Source organism: Mesoplodon mirus, assembly GCF_964341445.2.
Source record: "Mesoplodon mirus genome assembly, chromosome: 7".
Lineage (NCBI taxonomy): Eukaryota > Metazoa > Chordata > Mammalia > Artiodactyla > Ziphiidae > Mesoplodon > Mesoplodon mirus.
Window position 1 is genome coordinate 77,026,175 of NC_138983.1, and position 21,782 is coordinate 77,047,956.

General features: G+C 37.2%; 1 long non-coding RNA gene across 2 annotated transcripts in view; it reads left to right on the top strand.

The window, feature by feature from the left end:
- Nucleotides 1-21,782, top strand: part of LOC309807108 — a 114,537-nt gene that overhangs the window by 70,220 nt on the left and 22,535 nt on the right. Inside the window, exon 3 of one of the 2 annotated variants that reach the window (XR_014294508.1) lies at nt 19,553-19,636. The exons of the other annotated variant lie outside the window; for it this stretch is intronic. This is a non-coding gene — a long non-coding RNA (uncharacterized lncRNA). The remainder of the gene's footprint in view (nt 1-19,552; nt 19,637-21,782) is intronic. 2 annotated transcript variants of the gene reach the window in all.

Below are 21,782 nucleotides of genomic sequence, written 5' to 3' on the forward strand. Positions count from 1 at the left end.
CCAGCTGTGATATTTGCTGACTTTACACTGTTCTGAAGTTGAGGACACCTTCCCTCTACTCAGTTAGTGTTTATTTTTATTAACTTTCAAAACTGTTTTAAGTAGGAAATCTTTTACTGGAGCCTGAGGATTGATAACGTTAACCCCTGTGACACTGCTCTGTTACCTCACATCAACCAAAGAATTGTGCAGGAGCTGATCACATACCCTGTGATTCCCCTCTCTCACCTGGTATTTAAAAATGCTTTCATGAAACCCATCAGGAAAGGGGGTTCAGGGGTTTTGAGCACTAGCTGACCTGAACTCCCTGCCTGGCACCTGCAATAAACGCTGCACTTTCCTTCGCCATAACCTGGTGTCAGTAGATTTGCTTTACTGCACGTGGGAGAGCAGACCCACGTTTTTGTCATCAGCATATTTATATATATTATTATATATTGTAGGCAATGGAGATATTTTACTTCTTTCCTATTGTGCTGTTTTATTTTTTAACTGAGTTAACCATGAAAGTCAATTTTTGTTGATAGAGGAGAAAAGGTACAAATTAATGAGCTATAGTTAAAAATTTAAAGCTTTTAAAATGCTTGTTATTTATAATGAGATTTATATAATAGACAATTAGGAAATAATTCTGTATTTAAATGGTTCGATTGTGATTGTGGAACATGAAATTGGTAGTCCACAGGACATATACTAAATTTTCACCCTTAGTGATACTGTATTTGTACTGTCCATGTCAAGCTAAAATGTTGTTTTTCAACAATCTTTAGCAAACATATCTTAGTTTTATTATTCAGAGGGAATATAGGAGCTCAATTTGATATAGGGAACTTGAGCATTCCATCAACATGAATTTGAAGAATACACTAAGAATATCTTCTACATTACATTGGAGTAGTGAATCCCTGGTAATTATTTAGGGAATTCTTTTGAAAAATATAGTCACCAGGGGCAATAATTGAATTCTATTGAAATATAGAGATAGATATTAATAAGAATGGAAAATCATATTTTCATTTTATATTGCCCATATCTTCATTTTATTTGTAGGTTTTGAAAGTTTGCAAGAGAAAGATATCAGAATTTATACTTCATTCAGCAGAATCCCTTGGACCAAATGATCACACACTCAGAATGCATAAGTGGAGACATTACTGACTGTGGCCCAGGAGACAAGGACAAGACCTAGAAAAGACACAGTAAATAATGGAGGGAAAGAAAGATTGGAATAGACAGGCATTTCTCTTAATGAAAAATGTTAACAGTAGAATCCTTGAGGGAGAATCTTTGAAAACACTGGATTTCTATAACAATAAAAAATTGAGTCCCAAAGTACAATGAGAAATAACAATAATGAATAAATAGGATAAAGAAATTATATGTTAACTGGCATACATTCCAGGCGATGATCAGACTCCTGCAGAAACCAGGGCTTTCTGGCCTTTAATTCCCCTTGGGCAGAACTGCAGCGCCCCTGTCCCCAGCCTTCAGCCATCACCTCCAGGACTACAGAGGCAGAGTCCTGGCCCTCAAGTCAGGCTGCCTCACTGACTTGAATGCCCATGGAAAAGGGAACATTGATCCTGACCTGAGACACAGCCCTCAGATGTTTGTAAGCTGGAAAGTCTGCATCAGACTTCCTCCTTGCATCTCTCTAGGGTGAACGAGGGAAAACAAAACGTCCCAAAACCCTTTCCCACAGAAGAAGTCTGGGAAAAAACACATGACGATCTTGGCCTTGGTGCCAGGTGAGGCTGATATAACTAGAGCACACCTTCTCCTGGGTTTGGTACCAGAATCCAGGGCCCTGGTGGGAGGACCTGGGCTCTGCCCTGGGTTCCATGGACACAGACAAGCAAGTGTGATCTCAGCAACCTTCAAGGACCCAGATGTGAGAAAGAGGCAATGAAGACACGATGGCTGCTTCAGGGTGGCTTGGTGTCAGCCTAGAACAGCTGGACTTCATAAGGAATAACACACTGTGGAGGGAAATAATAAAGAATTTATAATAGGAACAGAAAATAGTTTTATTTGAGCCAAGCTGAGGGCTATAATCTGGGAGGCAGCCCCTCAAAAGGCTCTAAGGAGCTTCTCCACTGAAGCATGGTAGTCTTCTACTTTATCAGAACAAAGAACATACATCCAACATGACAGGGGTCTATTCCTTGAAGATTTCAAAAGAGACAGATTGAGGACATGTGTAGTGAGACAGTAGGATCCTGGCACGTGGGAAAGGAGCCTCGTCTTCGAGAGGGTGTGAACACGGGCGTCGTAAGAAGGGAGTCACTTATCCTCCTTTTTGAATCAGACATTTCTTTTCCTTAATGGTTAAAGCAGATGTGCTGCGTGTGCTTGACAGGCTCTTTCAGTTCACACAGAGTTTACACTGAACCATGTATAAGCCTAAAGGACTTCCCCATACCCCATTACATGAAAAATTTCTCCCTCAACACTATAACTTGGGGCTTGACTGATCTTGGCGATAAACCAGACACATAATACCCTCAGCTCTCTAGGCCTCTCCACCTGCAGATCCTGCTGTATCCTCCCCCCAGGGCACAGCACCACAAGAGGGTGTCAGGTGAGGGGTTTGGGACTCAGAGAACTGACTCCCGAAAGTGTTTCTGTTTTCCAAGATAAATAACAATACAGTTTGGATTCTAAAAATCATCCAAATAAGTGAAAAAAAAAATGCTAGACCAACAGTGAATCACAGCGTTTTTCATAAGATAAATGAATGTTATATAATGAAAGAGTAAATAGAGCCCAGAGGCTTTACTATGTAAAATTAAAATGGAGTTCAGTAGTGTTTAAAACACATCCAAAGGTCACATTTATGAGCTGCAAGTCCAGCTGTATTCCACAAGAATTTAGGCAAATGCATGAAAGATGAGTTATGAGTAAAGCACTATCCCCAAACTGTGGGTGTGGGGAAACTCATCCTAGCACTTTGTGCAGAACTAATACATGGCAACCATATCTGGTTTCAAAACTGATATTTTCTGCAACTAAAAAGGCAGAAATAAGCTAAATAAGCTACCTATCCCCCCTTTGTCCTTCAGTTATTAATTAAGACTCCTATTTCTTCCTCTCTTATCTATTTTTTAAATTCCAATTTCAAATGCCAAAATATTCAGCTATTATATATGATATTGTTCTCTTAATTTAGTCTCTACACAGCCTGAAATTTCTTTTTAATTTCCCTATTATATAATTAGTTTTATATTCATCAATTATGTGATATTTCCAGCAGGTACTGAGCTTTTATGCTCCAAATGTATGCCCTTCCATACTTTAATGCACTTAAATATACTTTATACTTTTACATCAATTTAAAAGGTAATCTATTGAGTGCAAATTCTGTCTTCAGCATTTTGTTGGGGTCAGCAGTGGGGAGAGAAAATGTAGAAGAGGGAAAAGACATGGCTTATTGTTCTCAAAAGAAGTTACAGAGAAACCTCTGACTTCCTTATCAAAAGGAGGCCCATTTCTTTTTCAATGTCTTTTCTTTTTTTTTTTAAATTTATTATTTATTTATTTATTTATTTATGGCTGCATTGGGTTTTCGTTGCTGCGCGTGGGCTTTCTCTAGTTGGGGCAAGCAGGGGATTCTGTTCGTTGCGGTGTGAGGGCTTCTCATTTTGGTGGCTCCTCTTGTTGCGCAGCACGGGCTCTAGGCTCGTGGGCTTCAGTAGTTGCAACATGCGGGCTCAGTAGTTGTGGCTCGCGGACTTAGTTGCTCCACGACATGTGGGATCTTCCTGGACCAGGGCTTGAACCCGTGTCCCCTGCACTGGCAGGCGGATTCTTAACCACTGTGCCACCAGGGAAGCCCTCAATGTCTTTTCTATTGACTTCAAATCTATCGGGCTTTAAAATTATTTGTGTGTGTGTGTGCTCATATTCTGACTGTCTCTCACAGCAGATTGTGAGTTCTGTGAAAGTGAGGCAGGAGATAGATGGGCCGCAGGGTAAGCAGCAGGAGTTCATTCCCTCTGGACAGAAACTCCAAAATATCAATAACAGGGCAATCGAGAAAGGAGGCTGTGCCCTGCCCAGATAAGAGATAAAAGACTAGATGTTCCTCATTCTCATAGTCAAGGAGACCTTCCCAGCTACACATGTGCAGAAGGGTTCCTTGGAGGTCAAAAAGGGAGAGGGCACCACCCCATAGTAAGTGATGTCAACTACCCATAGGCCTCTTCGCTAGAATCCATCTTGGCTAAGAGATGCACATGAACACGGGAGGACCCTGAGGTATACCAAATATGGACTCAGAACCAGGCAAAGCAAGATGATTGGTCAAAGGAAACCTGGAAGAAATTCCCCATAAAAGTGATTCAAACTACCATGCGAGCGCAACTCTCTCTCTGAGCCCGCCCATGTGTCTATCCACATGTATTCTTTGTCCTCCTAATAAACACTTTACTTGTTTCACTACTTTCCATCTCTGTGGAAATTCATTTCTACACAGCAGACAGGCCAGGACCTTGTCACTGGCCACTAGTCCCTGGTGGTCTAGTGGCTAGGATTTAGTGCTTTCACTGCCCCGGCCTGACTTCAATCTCTGGCCAGGAACCAAAATCCTGCTTCAAGCAGCTGCAGGCTGAGGCCACCTGAGATGAAAACAGGGGCAATGTTTATCTTGTTTAAGGTCATGTCTTGTTAAAAAACAAAATTCAACTGAGTAAATTTGAAAATCTGATTGGCCTTATTTGATGCTTTATGAATTGGGCAGCATCTCATCTAGTAGATAGAAGGGCACTTTGAGAAGTTACACAGAGTGGAAGGTTTTTATAGAAAGGAGGGTGGGCAAGAAAGTCATTAGCAAAAGAAAAAAAGGTTATTTGGGACCAGTACTATCTTCTCTTTGTAGGGAAGGGAAGCCTTGAGTTTTATCTTGCAGATTGCCTCTTCTTCTTGGGTTGGGGGAGATGGAGAGGGCCCCTGTGACAGATTACCACATTGGTGCTGACCAGAAGATTCCAGATTTCAGAATTAAGATAACATTTCTGGTGAAGGTTGAAATTGCAAGTAGGTTAGGTATTAAATACATGCGTGGTATCGTGGGCTTCAGCACAAATGAAACCATTTTGTGTCAGTGGTTTTCCTCCTTAATAGTCCCTAATGCAGAACTAGCAGAAACACAACAAAGATTTGTGAAAAAGTAAATGAGTGCCTAACTCAGTTGGTCAACTGGTGTAAAGAATGTGGCATAAGAATAAAAAGATCTAGAGAGCAGATGAAAGAAGCTTTTGTTTATATTTTTAAAAGGAATGTCTTCTGTGTTTTCAAATTACTGCAAATCTAATCAGCAATGTTGATGTGACTATTAAAAATGATGCTTTTTGAAAGGTTAGAGAAAGGAAAAACAAGAAAAAAATAAGGATGTTTGGCATTCTGGATGTTGGCTAAATGGCAATTTAATCACTAAGAACATATTTTATTCTATTGTCATGATATAGATGTAATATATGTAAACATATATTATTTATATGTCATACATAATATATATTTCCTTTTAATCACCCCATTGGGGTACAATTTACATACAACTGATAGCACTCATGTTAAGTGTATAGCACAGTTAGATAAATTTTGACAAATATATACAGTTGTGTAATCACTACCACAATCATGATACAGAAAATTTCCATTACCCAGAAAGTTTCCTTAGGCTCCTTTGTGGTCAATCCTCACCTTCCTACAAAAGTGATATGATTTGCTTTCAGTGACTATAGTTTTCCCATTCTCAAATTTACATAAATAGAATCTAACAGTGTGTATTTGGTTCCTGTTTTCTTTCACTCAGCATGTTTTGAGATTCATCCATGTTATGTATATTAATATTTCATTCCCCTTTATTGCTGATGTGAATTACTCATTCACTTGATGATGAACATTTGAGCTGTTTACAGTTTGCAGCCTTAACCTTTATGAAACCATCGGGATTTCCATTAGAATTCTTTAATTTCTTACCCAATTCAATGGTATGATTTGAAAGTTATCAGAAACCTGCACTTGTCAGAAAGTCTTTAGTATGAATCTTCCTGAAGATGAAGCATTTTTGCAAAAGCATCTATGAATGATAAAAAGACTTAAAAAGACACAGTTAAAGAGCTGGTTAAAATGCAATTGACAAAAAAAAATTTGTTTACTTCTGTAACATACAAATTTGACATATTCAAATTTTAGAAATTTTATTTAATTTCATATAACATAAGAATATCTATATTAATGATATTTAGTATAATCTAAATGTATAACCTAAGAAGGTTGGAGATACATTTATCCCTAATCAATTGACAGTGCCTCCCATAACATACCAAATAATCCTAATTAGTTTAATATCTCTCTTTGAGATGACTTAGGGGTCCTCTGAAACATCCCAAAGCTATCTAGAGGTCAAAATATCTTTAATTAGGATTCTATCCTTGAGAAATTTATCCAAAATGTTAAAAAGTTTCAAGACACTTGGTCAAATAGGATTACAGATCACTGTGAAACAATGCTTATCCATTTAACCAAAGTTACAATGAAAGATTTTAAAAGCAAGTACAGAAAGTTATAACAGATTATTTAAAAGGTAAAGAAAATTTACCGTCTGTAATCAAAAGCAAATCAATATTCCAAGAAAACTTTTTTCTCTTAACAGAGAGAGAAAAAAATTTTAAGTTTTTGTACCACTTTACTTTTAATCTTAAAATTCATTTACTCAATTAAATTCATTCTAATCTTAGTGAGTCCTGACAACACATAGAATTTCTTTCTAAAGATTACTTTTTCCCCAGAAATCTACAACTTTCTATATTCATATTAACTTGCCCTTTATTTTATTTCCTATTTAGAAATAACCAGCTTTAAGACAAAATTACTTCCTTTTTCTTTAACAAAATAAATTCCTATTCTTCATACCTTCTTTTAATGAAAACACACATCCTATTACCCTGTATACTAAAATGTTCTCATTATTTCTAGTGGCTTTAATTACATATTTAATTAGAATTCTCAAGTCTTAAAAACCTAAATTCCTAGTGAAAATTAAGAAGTAAGCAATTATGAGCTGTTCTTTACATTAGCATTCTGTAGATTGGCAAATTTATAAATAAATGCTATTTATAATTTCTAAAAATATGTGCTTTCTTATGGAAAATGTCTCATTGTGACACCAAACATATTTATTAATAGTCTTAAATATCTTTACTTTCTCTGTAAAAGGAAGCCAATGTTTAGTAATTAATATTTCAGTATATTATTTTATTTGGAAAAGACCTCGATATTCAATGAATTCTCATCATTTAGCTTAATTTAGTTAAACTCTAAAATTTCAAGTTACTAAAACGTCCAGAAAAGCTATTTTTAAGTAGACATTCCTAAAACATAATTATTCCCAGAGTTCACCTAAAAACTCTTGTCTCATTTACCTCTATTTTATTCACTTGTTCTCAAAAATTATGTTTAGATTACCCAAGAAAACTTTATGAGACATTAGACCAAGTCAGCCATTATCCCAAATTTAATATTGAATATTTTTCAGATCACATGAATCTGAAATTCTTTCAAGTTAGTTTCTTTTATATTTCTGAGAATTTCTGTAAGTGCTTAATTTCCTTTAAGTCAATTAAATAGAGCTCATTTACAAACTAACTTTGATAATACCATCCAAAGGAAAAGAGATATATTTATAATGTACACATGGACATACATACATTCCAGACAAACAGAGATCTCACAGTTTTCCTGCCTGAGTTTAAAAAGGACTCTTCTCCCTTTTTTTCCCCCCTCAGTCTCAGGAATTGGCGATGGTATAGACAAGAGTGAGTGAGAGTACATTAGAGCCCAGGGTAGAACATTTACATTTCAAAGGCACAGGGGGAAAAATGTAAGTTCCTCCTAGTAAGATTTGTTTCCTTCTGGTCAGAATAGTGAAGAGATACTTTTAACAAGCCAGCTTTTTCATTCGCAAAAACAAGTTTTAGAATGTCAAAAAGTGCCCCATCTGGGTCATTATTCTCCAGAGCCTAAAGAATACTGTGACCACATGATTTTAGAAAAATATCACCTTCTCCTTTTCATGGGTATGAGCCCATGAAACTAAGAGCTAAGAAATTCCCGATTCTGCAAAATACACCGTAGGGAATATAAGATGAAACAGAGCTCTGATTACCCATTCTCAGTTGTTTATGGCTGGTAATCTTAAAATCTCAAACAAACAAACAAATGTAGTGTCTCAGGGTTTCAAACTCCTCAACCCAAAAGGGAAAATCCCAACAAATGGTTAGCCACTGACAGACCCAAATGGCTAAGAGAATGAATACCCTGGTATTATCACACACAAGTTCCACTACTTACTAGAGAAATCTCAACCAGCAAAGCATGTGTCTTTTTCCCTTTACCAGAGAAATCAAAAGTGCCATGGGCCAATGATGCCTGGTCAGTGGCAAGTGTTCAGGGCCATCTCTGAGACAAAGGTGCTCAAGCAGCTGCTGAGTAGTATCCATGAGCTGCCACTGGTCAGGGGCCAGTGTGCTATGGTTGAGATGCCCACTAGGGATGGTGGCCCCTTCATGGTTGCCTAAATTATTGCCAAACCAAACACAGATTCACTCACCCAATGCAGAGCAAAGCCAATCTACTGATACCAGTTGTGGTGAAGGAAAGTACAGTGTTTATTTGCAGGATGTGAAGCAAGGATAACAAGCAGCTAATGCTCAAAAGACCCAAACTCCCTGAAGACTTTTGGGCAAGTGTTTCTAAAGACAACATTAGGAGTGAGGGTCTCAGGGTGAATTATCAGTTCATGGACATTCTTTTGATTAGTTGGTGGAGAGGTGACAGGGTGATATTTTGGGAACCTTAATCATCAGCCTTCTTGTTCCAACCAGTCTGGGACCTACATGCTTGTGATCAGCATGTAGTCAAATCCTCCATCAGGTGGAGAGCCTTAGTGTCTACAAAAAACGCTCAAGTGTCGTGGTCCATACGTGGGTTGGAAAAGAATTTCCAGACACAAGGCAGAATGTAAAGAAGATAGACTTTATTAGAGGAAAGTGTCTCTGCCAGAACAGCAGGCTGACTTCCTAGTAGTCTGGGGGAGTGGACCCCAAACATGTGCTATTGATCAGTTTTTATAGCCAGAAAACAAAGGAATGCTCCAAGGTGAAAATTTCGTTTACTAATTGGTCGAGGCACATATACTTTCCTTCTATAGGGTGGCAGTGGGACAGGGAAGATGCCTTTTCTTATTTGGGACAGGTCTCATGGCCCAGCTGGGCTCAGGAATTTCATAACCATCACAACATGGTGGGGAGGGCAATTAAGGGTCTGATAAGGGGTGTAACGCTGACACTTTTTCAGAGAGGGTTGTCCTTTGTCCTTGAAGCACCATTGTCCTTGGAGCACCACATCAAGGATATGTGTCAGACTGTTATCTATATCCCTTGAGGAGAAAGGGATATAGACAACACTGTTTTTCAATCTATTGTTACTTTTCTTGCTTGACTGCTTTTCCTTTGTTTCTGAATTTTGTCAGTTCTGTAGTCATTAACTGCTCTCTGGAAATCAAGGGAGGCCTAGGAGACTAAAGCTTTGTTCTACAAACAAGAAGCAGGGAACACTGGGAGTCTGTCACTGGGAAGGCCCCACAGGATCCTACTCAGTTTCACAATCATGAATAAAGTTGTTTCTATGAACGTTCATGTACAAATTTTGTGTGGACATATTTTTCTAATTTAAATTCCTAGGGGGTGAAATTAGGGGGTTGTATTAATGCCGAACTGTTTTCCAAAGTAGTACATCATTTCACATTTTCTTCAGGAATGTATGAGACTTCTGGTTGTTCTCCATCCTTACTAACATTTGATGCTATCAATCTTTTTAATTTTAGTCATTCTAGTAGATGTGAAGTTATTTGCATTGTGGTTTTAATTTTTCTTTGATGACTGATAATGCTGAACATTTTTAAATGTTGCTTATTTACCATTCCTGTATCTTCTTTGGTTAAGTGTCTTATTAAATTTTTTGCCCAATTTAAATTAAATTGTTTGTCTACTAAGTAGTGTTTTAGTAAAAGCTGGAGAAGAAGCAAGTTTGGCTGGATTACAGAAAACAAGGGGGAGAGTGGTAGGAATGAGGCCAAGAGAGACATGGGAGGAGGGGAGAACAGATCAAAAAGGACTTTGAGGCCTTGGTGAGAACTTTGGATTTATTGTAATTAAATTGAATTCACTGGATGATTTTGAGTATAGAGTGGCACAATCAGGCTTAAGCTTTAAGGGACCACTTTGGCAGCTCTGTGAACAGGCCAGAGGAATGGGAGTAAACACAGGATAGACCAGGAGGTTATTGCAGCAGTCAGAAAGAGAGAAACTGGTTAGTTGCAGTTCTGAATGACCTTTCCCCTCACTCTTGTTCCTGACATTCCAAACTGCATAATTTCAGATGTGGAAGACTGAGAAATGTCCTGGATTTTCTCAACAGAATAGTGACTTACTCAAGGCCTTTAAGTGGAACACACTCTACTGAGGGTTGAGAGAAAGCTGACAATAGTGGCTTGCTTAGCTTAACTCAGTGGTTATGGTTTTTAGTTGTGGTTGCAATATTATGGTTGTGTGACTCTTTGGTTAGTATTCACTTTCTCCATCTTGGAATATACGTTTGATGAGGATGGAAAAATTATCTCTGTTTTTAACTCACCACTGTAGCCTCAGTTTGAGCACAGTGTCTGCCAATTAGCATTTAGTCAATGGGTTTTTTTGTAGGGGAGTGAATGTGTGTATGTGTGAGGGAGAGAGAGAAGAGGGGCAGAAACAGAGAGGGGAAGAGACAGACATAGGGACAGGGGAACAAGTCCATATTGCAAAAGAACAGGACAATATTTTCTGTGAGTAGAATGCTCAGAGCCTGTGTACTGTGTTCTTTTCTACTTTCTCAGGTTAGATTTATCACTTCATAAATTTTCTTTATCTTATCCAAAATGAATCTACATTTTTTTTCCTTATAAGTATAAAGAAAAAGATTTTTTGGGGGGGGGAATTTTTAATGTCTCACTACAATTCAAGTACCATACATGTCTCTTTCTATTATTTGTATATCTTGAAAATATACCAGCATTATTGTCTAACACAAAGGAGGCACTAAATAAAATTTTTTCTTTGAAACATTGGTACTATAAATTATAAGAGACAGGAGCCATGTTTTCACAGCTCTGTTTCTTGAGCACCCAGCCCAATGGTATTGTGGAGATGGAATAACAATCACCATGAGCACAGGTCAGTGCTGACAAAGGGACTTGCTTTCTCTCTAAACCATTTGACTTTGTTGGTGCCCAGGGCAGGATGCTCCAAAATATGCCTCAGTGGAATATTACTTTGAATTAAAGTTACTGAAGAAATGACTGATGCAAGAGAGACACACTGACCTTCCTATCTGTCTCCATGAAAGCAGGAAGTTAATATCTCATGTGAATGGTGCCCTTCCTGTACCAGGAGGTAGAAAGACATCATTAGCACCAGAGATAGGGAATGCAGGGTCAAGAAGGCTGTATAAACCTTGTTACTTCTTTAACTCAAGAAGGTTGGCAGGGACATTTCTTCCTCCTCAACAGCTGACAGGACAACCAGGAGGCTGGCTAAACCCTGCTTCCCACCACAAGACTGCTGCAGCTGAGAGATCCTAGGACACATGACAAAGGCCAGCAGAAGGTAAAGTTTCTTCTCTCCTCAACTTCCCAGGCCTGTAAGGTCTGGTGGGAGGGAAAGTGCTTAAGAGTCTCCTTTTCTCTATCTCTAAATTTAGATTAGCAGAAGAAAATACTTATGGAGCAAGATCCTTGTGACATAGAAAATCTGGTTTATGGAAATGAGTAATCTCATCTCAGTTTTTCTTAATCCTTTCCTCCCAGAGACAGTCACTGTTTTTCTTTGTCTCTGTCTCCTGAGTCGTGTTTCATAAGGAGAAAGAACCATAGGGCAGAATACAGGCATAGGCCCTATAAGCCTGCTGTTTGAGACAGCCTCACAGACTGGTGAGTTACCAGTTCTCTCCAGTCCAGTGCCTATTAAGACAAACTTTGCTGTCAGTCCTCTATATAAAAACTGGATGAGATTTTTCCTTCTGTATTTTTCTGTGTCCTGAGAATTTGGCTTTTTGTCCAGTGAGAATATTCTCTCTGGTCTCCACCATCTGGATGGTGTACTTACTGGGGTGCATCTGGTAACCAGTTGAATTGACTGGGGTTCTGAGACACAAAGTCATAAACAGCACACTCTAGTCTTGTTGTGCCAGCTGTCAGAGGAGTTTGTCCTAAGGGGACCCAGTCCATAAGGGGCCTTTGTTGTTTCAACCTTCATTGCCTTGTTAGTGTTGGAAAAGTCCCATTCCAGCAGCATATGCCTGATGTCACAGATTAGTAGGTTTGGGATCAGAGGTGCCTCAAATTCCCAGGAGAGACCAGGGACACAGTTTGCATTATACCACCCTTACTGCCTGTGCAATGAAGGCCTTTGCTTTCTTAGGTTATCCTTGGAAATGAATTTTCACATTATAGGGGCTATATCATCCGTGCCCTCTCCATCTGAAAGTATGCTTATTTCATCCATGGTAAGGATTTATTCTAAGCCTGAAAAGTTACCTCTGGGTCGTTCCATAAAAAGGCTTACTGATTTGAGTCACTATTTGAAATTAATGAAAGGTCTTACTCCTCAATGGCCAGATGATGGATCCTTTAAATTTGCTGTATTTAAAAGATTCCCTTTTTGAGAGCTCTCATCATAAACAGCTGTCATATTGGTATTTATGGAAGGATCAAATTGAAAGGAAAAATCATGTATAACAGCTAGCCTTAGGGAATCGTTATTAAGATGAAATAACAGAAATTAAAGATCCAACATGAATTCCCCTTTTTAAGAAAAATTTTAAAAATTGCCCCATCTCCTCAGCAATTCCTTAGGCCCTCCTACAAATAATTAGGAAAAGATCAGTTGGAAGCCAATATTCAAGAGCTAATAGAAACAATTATCTTTGTCTTCCAAATCTCTACAAAACCAGAAATGCAACTTAGGAACAAGTCAAGGCCCATTTATCTTCACCAACCCCGAAACCTATTCCTCTCAAATTCTTGTAGATATTATAAAAGTTGAGGATAATTGGAGCAAAATTGTCCTGTACTTAAGAAGAAAAAGGTTTTAAAATAATAATTACCCTGAAACTTATGATAATAGAAAAATACACTCCAAAACTCACAGAAGAATATTTACACTTTTTTCTCTGTCCCTTAAAGTTATAAATCTTACCATGTCTTTGAAATGTAAACACAGCCACATTGCCTGAGACTGAGCCCAGATTATCTCAATTGTTAGAACCTGAAACTAAAATTTAAAGAAAAAAAAGGAAAGAGGTTTTTTTTTTAAACAAAAACCACCAGAAAAACCCTCTCTTGCTCAAACTCTAAATCACAGTCTCCTTAAAATTGTTTATCAAGGGCAAGTACACTTAAAGGGCAAGAAGACTTAAAAGTCTTCTCCATAAATAATAAAAGACTGTAGCTATCTGAGTGAGTAAACTTAATTTATTCCAACAAGCAATATAAAAATTCTCAAAAATATAACAAAAACGAATACAAATATTTTTCAAATTCACATGATCTAGGATAATTTTTGGTAAGTAAAATCTAGTTCAGGTTTAATGGTTTAATTAATACAGACATATCTTAAGAGTTATCAGCATTAAGTATAATAGCTTTATGCTATGTAGTTTTACTAAAAGTCAAATAAGCTCATGTTATCTCTTTTACAAAATTTCTCAGAAAAAAGTAATAATAATAATAATTTAAGATGATGGCTAACACTACTTTAACATCTTATGAAATTGTCATGAGTAATCTGAGTGATTGTTAAGAACAAATTAATTAAATAGACATAAGATAAGAATTCTTTTAGGTAAACTTTTTTTAGCAATAATTGTTTTTGCTATGTCAACTTAAATAGTTTTCTAAATGTCTTTGATAAATTGTACCCTTAGAGTTTTGCTAAGCTAAATTAAATGAATTGAATGTCTAGATCATTTCCAACTAAGACAAAATACTGAAATATTAATTGCTGAACGAGTCTAAGTTTACCTACTTTTGACCTCTTATTACACACTAAATATGTTTGGTTCCATTAGTAAACATGTCTTGTGCTTCATTAAAAGCTTGTACTATGAAGTAGAATATGTTTCTAGAAATTATGAAATGTATTTATAAGTTTGCCAAGCCACAAAATACTTACACAGTTCATAATTTTTAACTTTATCTTTACAAAAAAATTAAAGCTTCAAAGGATTAAGAATTGTAAATAATAGATGTGGTTAAAGCTACTAGGAATTATAAGGAAATTAGAATATATTTGGGGGTAAGAAAAAGTGTAAGGTATGGAGATGTTTTTGTTAATGTAAAAACTTTGTTAAGTGATTTTTGTCCTAAAGCTGGTAACTTCTAAATGGGAAAGAGAACAAGGGACAAATCAAAATGGACAGAGAAAGTTGTGAGAGGTTTGTTAAAGAGGAATCTTTAGAAAGGAATTTTATGTGTAGTCAGGTCTAAGATTGGAATGAATTTAATAAAGTGATTGAGTTTTAATATCCAAAGTAAGCTGGTAGAAAATTAAAATTTGTTTTTTCTCTCTTTTTGCAAAATTTTCTTAATTATTGGTCTGCTCTTAATGAGAAATTGTAAACAAAGACTTTTTTTTACATTTAATGTAATCTGTCTGGCAAAACAAATATTGTACATTTTGTCTTTATGAGTCTTTGATAATTTTGAAGAAAAACAGTGCTTTCAATATTAAAAGAGCTAAGTCTTTTTACACTATTTAACTATCTGTATTTACATGTGAATCTTTGTCACTTTGATTAAATTGATAACTAAATATTAATTCACAGTGACATATGATCATATTTGACAAAGTGTTTTAAAACATTTTTATTTTTGAAAAAGTAGATTTTCCCCCAAGTCAAATTCTAAATGAAGTCTTATTGACCTGGAAATAACATTCAGGTTTTCCAGAGGCCCCTTGGAACACCTTAAAAGATTTGTTTTATCTTTTTTTTTTTTTTTTTTTTTTTTTGCGGTATGCGGGCCTCTCACTGTTGTGGCCTCTCCCGTTGCGGAGCACAGGCTCCGGATGCGCAGGCCCAGCGGCCATGGCTCACGGGCCCAGCCGCTCCGCGGCATATGGGATCCTCCCAGACCGGGGCACGAACCCGTATCCCCTGCATCGGCAGGCGGACTCTCAACCACTGCGCCACCAGGGAGGCCCAGATTTGTTTTATCTTATTAGACAAGAGAGCTATGAAACTCATTAGGCTTATTTGGTATGTTACTTACATGGGAAGCATTGCTAAATAAATGATCATAAACCCTAGGTTATATCATAAGGGTGAATGTTATTAATATAAATGTTCTCGAAAGTATATGAAATTCCTAAAATTGGATATGTCCTAGTATAATGTTATCAGTCATAATTCTAGTTATTATCTTAAATGTTTTGTGTCACAGAGATAAATTTTCTTGTCAGTTCCATTAGAATGAATCAAATTTTTAGTAATGGATATTTGTCTTTTATTACTTAGACAATGGTTTTACTCAGATGCTTTTACAAAAGCTTCCTGAAAATGTGTTTCATGTTCAGAAAAATTCATGGAAAAGGATCTAACAAGTATTCTAGAACACAAGTTTCTGATGAATTTCAAATCATTACACTGAACTGAGTAAGAATTTACAAAACCCTAATGGAGAAATTGATGGTTTCATAAAACTTCTAACAAAAGATCAAACAAAACAAGAATTAATTACATGGGACTAAGTAAACTGAAGAAGATGGTTATAATATTTTATGATTTTAAAAATAAATTTATTTATTTTATTTATTTTTGGCTGCATTGGGTCTTTGTTGCTGTGTGTGGGCTTTCTCTAGTTGCAGCGAATGGCAGCTACTCTTTGTTGTGGTGCATGGGCTTCTCATTGCAGTGGCTTCTCTTGTTGTAGAGCATGGGCTCTAGGTGCATGGGCTTCAGTAGTTGTGGCTCGTGGGCTTTAGTAGTTGTGGCTCAATGGCTCTAGAACGCAGGCTCAGTAGTTGTGGCGTGTGGGCTTAGTTGCTCTGCGGCATGTGGGATCTTCCTGGACCAGGGCTTGAACCCATGTCCCCTGCACTGGCAGGCAGATTCTTAAACACTGTGCCACCAGGAAAGCCCCATTTTATGATTTTTTTTTCATGGTACGCGGGCCTCTCACTGTTGTGGCCTCTCCCGTTGCGGACCACAGGCTCCAGACGCGCAGGCTCAGCGGCCATGGCTCACAGGCTCATATCAATCAGTGTGATACACCACATCAATGAATTCAGTAAAGTCACAGAATACAAAATTAATACACAGAAATCTCCTTCATTCCTATACACTAAAAACAAAAGATCAGAAAGAGAAATTATGGAAGGAATCCCATTTACCATCACATCAAAAAGAAAAAATACCTATGAATAAATCTATCTAAGGAGACAAAAGACCTATACTCTGAAAACTCTAAGATGCTGATGAAAGAAATCGAAAGTGACACAAACAGATGGAGAGATATACCATGTGCTTGGATTGGAAGAATCAATACTGTCAAAATGACTATACTACTTAAGGCAATCTACAGATTCAATGCAATCCCTATTAAATTACCAGTGGAATTTTTATTTTAAGATTTTTTTCATGTGGACCATTTTTAAAGTCTTTATTGAATTTGTTACAATATTGCTTCTGTTTTATGTTTTTTTTTTTGTTATTTTGTTTTTTTTTTTTTTTTGGTTGCATTGCATGTGGGATCCCAACTCCCTGACCAGGGATCGAACCTGCATCCTCCTCATTGGAAGGTGAAGTCCCAACCACCGGACCGCCAGGGAAGCCCCCACCAATGGCATTTTTCACAGAACTGGAACAGAAAATTTTAAAATTTGTACAGAAACACAAACCCCCAAATAGCCAAAGCATACTATGAAAGCAAAAATGGAGTTGGAGGAATCAGGCTCACTGTCTTCAGACTATATTACAAAGCTACAGTAATCAGTATGGTACTTGCACAAAAACAGAAATATAGATCAATGGAACAGAATAGAAAGCCCAGAAATAAACCCACACAACTATGGTCAATTAATCTATGACAAAGGAGGCAGGACTATACAATGGAGAAAAGACAGTCTCTTCAATAAGTGGTACTGGGAAAACTGGACAGCTACATGTAAAAAAATGAAATTAGAACAATTTTCTAACACCACAGACAAAAATAAACTCAAAATGCATTAAAGACCTAAATGTAAGACTGGATATTATAAAACTCTTAGAGGAAAATCCAGGCAGAACACTCTTTCACAGCAGCAGTATCTTTTTGGATCCACCTCCTAGAGGAAAGAAAACAAAAACTAAAATAAACAAATGGGACCTAATAAAACTTAAAAGCTTTTGCAGAGCAAAGGAAACCATAAACAAAACAAAAAGACAACCTACAGAATGGGAGAAAATATTTGCAAATGATGAGACTGACAATGGAATAATCTCCAAAGTATACAAATAGCTCATGCAGCTCAATATCAAAAAAGCAAACAACCCAATCAAAAAATGGACAGAAGATCTAAACAGACATTTCTCCAAAGAAGACATACTGATGGGCAAAAAGCACATGAAAATCTGCTCAACATCGCTAATTATTAGAGAAATGCAAATCAAAACTACAATGAGGTATCACCTCACACCAGTCAGAGTAACCATCATCAAAACGTCTACAAACTGTAGACTACAAAAATGTTGGAGAGGGTGTGGAGAAAAGGAGTCCTCCTACACTGTTGGTGGGAATGTAAATTGGTTCAACCACTATGGAGAATATTATGGGATTCCTTAAAAAACTAAAAATAGAACTACCATATGATCCAGCAATCCTACTCTTAGGCATGTATCTGGAGAAAATTATACTTCCAAAAGATACATGCACCCCAGTGTTCAGTGCAGCACTATTCACAATAACCAGGATATGAAAGCAATTTAAATGTCCATTGACAGATGAATGGATAAAGAAGATGTGGTACATATATACAATGGAATATTACTCAGCCATAAAAATGAATGAAATAATGCCATTTGCAGTAACATGAATTGACATAGAGATTATCATACTAAGTGAAGTCATTCAGAGCAAGACAAATATCATATGATATCACTTATCTGTGGAATCTGAAAAAATGATACAAATGAACTTAATTACAAAAGAGAAACAGACTCACAGACTTAAAAAACAAACTTATGGTTACTAAAGGGAAAAGGTATGGGGAGGGATAAATTAGGAGTTTGGATTCACATATACACACTACTATATATAAAATAGATAATCAACAAGACCCTACTGTATAGCAAAGGGAACTCTACTCAATATTCTGTAATAACCTATATGGCAAAAGAATCTGAAAAAGAATGGATATGTGTATATATATAACTGAATCATTTTGCTGTACACCTGAAACTAATTCAACATTGTAAATCAACTATACTTCAATATAAAATTAAAATTAAATTTTAAAAAAAGAGATTAAAAAAAGAAGTGTCTTCCAATGCAAGGATCAGATCAAAGAACATGAATGGAATATTCCTACTGGGACGATTAGGAGGATAACACATCCTTGGTAGGTGCAGAGCCTGTTCACTTACCCTCTGACTTTCCTTGTTCCCTTTCTCTACTACATCCAATTAAGCAGATAAAAACTTTGAGAAAGCTGCCTCTTCCTTCACCAGTGCCAAGCAGGACAAACTCAAAGAGCCATTTGTCTGTCTGTCTTCCTCTGATGTTGCTTCTTCATGTCTGAGCTATTGGGAGGAGAGAGAGGCAATAAATTCTCTTAATAAAAGCAAAAAATAAAAATAAAAAATAAGCCTATATGGTCAGTCACAATCCTTGCTATACTTATATAAATAAGACCAAGTTTATTGAATCTAGACTTATTTTGCAAACAAATTTGTCTTAATTTGGCTATCTTTGATAGAAATGAGGGTGATTTTAGAGAGAAAAATTATCTTTCGGTAGAAACCAAAATACATATTGTGGATATTAGATTCTAGTGCTATTAATTTTCCTTGAAGTTTTGTTAATTACCTGAAAACTGGGCTGTATCCTGAATTTTTCTAGTTTCCTCCACTACCTGACTACAACTCTCCAAACTAATGTTTCCAAATTTTCTCCCACCCTTTTGACTTGGAATAATTGAAACTAAAACTGCCTTTTTTTCTGAAGTCCTGCATACTGAAGGTAGATATCTTAATATAAACTTCAGAGAAATCTCCACAGCAGCTCATGTTTAGACAGTCTTCTTCGTTCCTGTTGCTATATGGACCACTCAGAAAGTTTACCTGGACATCTGATGGACATTCAAACTACAAAAGATGCTTTAACCCTGACATTTAGAGATCTTCTCAACTGTCTACCCTCAGAACTCAAAAACTGATATGAAATTTGCCTCAATTATTAACCATTGTTTTTTTGTCTCCATAGCAATGCCTCTTATTAAATACCTGATTGCTTGTACAGTAAGCTTAACTTCTACTTGGAAATACTGCTTTGGAAGAGAAAATTAAGGTAAAATGATCATATGGATGGACTCTAATCCAATATGACTTGTATCTTTATAAGGGGGGAATATTAGAACACAGACTGAGGGGCAACCATGGGAGGACACAGCGAGAAGGTAGCCATCAAAGGAGAGAGACCTCAAAGAAACTAAACTTGATACTTTGATCTTGGACTTCTAGCCTCTAGAACTATGAGAAAATATATTTTGTTGTTTAAGCCACCTAGTAGCCAGTGTGGTCTTTTATTATGGCAGCCCTAGCAAACAAATACAATCACTATTAGGGAAAAAAAAAATCATGTGCTTTGTTATTCCAGTAGAATGATTTTAACACTGATTACTTCTTACCTTGAGATTATAAAAGACAGTGATAAACATTACTGTAGAGTATATATGAGTTGTGTCCTATGAAACAAAGGTAGTTAACAAACACCTCTCAGCTGTAGATGATGCCATGTGTTCATCTGATCAGCAAGAGGACATGAGTGGAAGGGAGAACCTTTTCTGCTTCAGACAAGCAACTTCCTGGGTTACCCTGAGTATGACAAAGAGGGCCATTGCTTGGGGACCAGGTCTCCAAGCAGTCACAACAGGCCTCAGGAACCCACAAGAAAATTGTGAAGGAAGAATATTACTAGCCAGGCCCATATGAATCTTTTCCTCCCATCACTGCTCTTTTGTGAAAAATTCTTCCAAATACACATTTTTGTCCCAAAATATCATGTTGGACGCTCGCTACTAGGAGCAAATTTTTCTAGCATCTCTGTTGGATGAATTTTCACACTTGCAAAATCACTCAGAAAAGAGTTCATCCTCCCAACACCTCCCCTGCACCAGTGTCCCCCTAAACAGCATCTGACCACAATATGAAGGAACTTACCTCCCAGGTAAACAGGTGCTTGAATGTGATTTAATTATCTCTGCATCCTCTCCCTGGTCTCCCTGTGAAATCCAGTCACCTCTTTGCATTAAAGCATTTCTGTGAGAAGCCCTGTAAGGTGCTGGCTATTCTCAATTCTGTCCTGCTGGTTTCTCTGAAGTGCCTAGAAGCTGTCCTCTCCACACACAAACTGTTCTGACAAACTTCATTTGAATGATTTGGATTTTAATTCTCAGTTTGCTTCTGTTCCTAAGCCTTAAGGCTTTTTTCTTTTTTTTTTTTTTTTTAACCAATTCAGAAAAAAGCATCATTAAAAAAAAGACAAGGTTGGGCGTCCCTGGTGACGCAGTGGTTGAGAGTCCGCCTGCCGTTGCAGGGGACACGGGTTCGTGCCCTGGTCCGGGAAGATCCCACATGCCGCGGAGCGGCTGGAGCCGTGAGCCATGACCGCTGAGCCTGCGTGTCCGGAGCCTGTGCTCTGCAACGGGAGAGGCCACAACAGTGAGAGGCCTGCGTACCGAAAAAAAAAAAAAAAAAAAAAAGACAAGGCTACTCGCAGATCTAACATGCTAAGCTTTAACTTAGTACGTTCTTAGGACTGATGTTTTCCAAGGAACAAACTTTCTTGTTTCCTGTGTACAAAAAGTGACAAAAAATAAAAATAGTGGTATCTTCACAGTTGAGTTCTTAACATATTTTCTGATATATGTAAAAAGAGAAAAATTGGCAAAATGAGTACCAACATTTTTAAAAATAATAATTAAGCCTAAATCCCTGGATTTACCAATTTTATAAAATAAGAAAGTAACATTTTATAAAATACAATTTTATGAAATATGATTTTATAAAATTTGTTTAGCTAAGTAACAAATGATTTGCCCACAAAACAGATTTAGCAGGTGGAGTCCAGGGGGCACATTCTACAAAATAAATTTATTGACACGGTAAAGGGTTACTAGCATAAAATTGTGGTGGGAATGAAAAGGGCAGTGACCTTCGTCCTGAAGTTTAGGAGTGATCCCTGAATTGAGAGATATCTGAGTTGAAGTGGTCACTGGAAACAAATGGTAGAGACAAATCACAGAGAGCAGACTGTATCAATTCCAGCTTCGGGACTCAGAGAAGGAAGGAAGAGCTTCAGATTTCATTGCAGAGAATGAGGCTGAGAAACTTTAAAATCAGATGCTTTTTCCCAGATCCAGGGGGCCAGCTAATGCACAAAAATGCTTAAAGCCACATAGGTATGTCACCTTTATTTCCTAGAGAAGATGTTA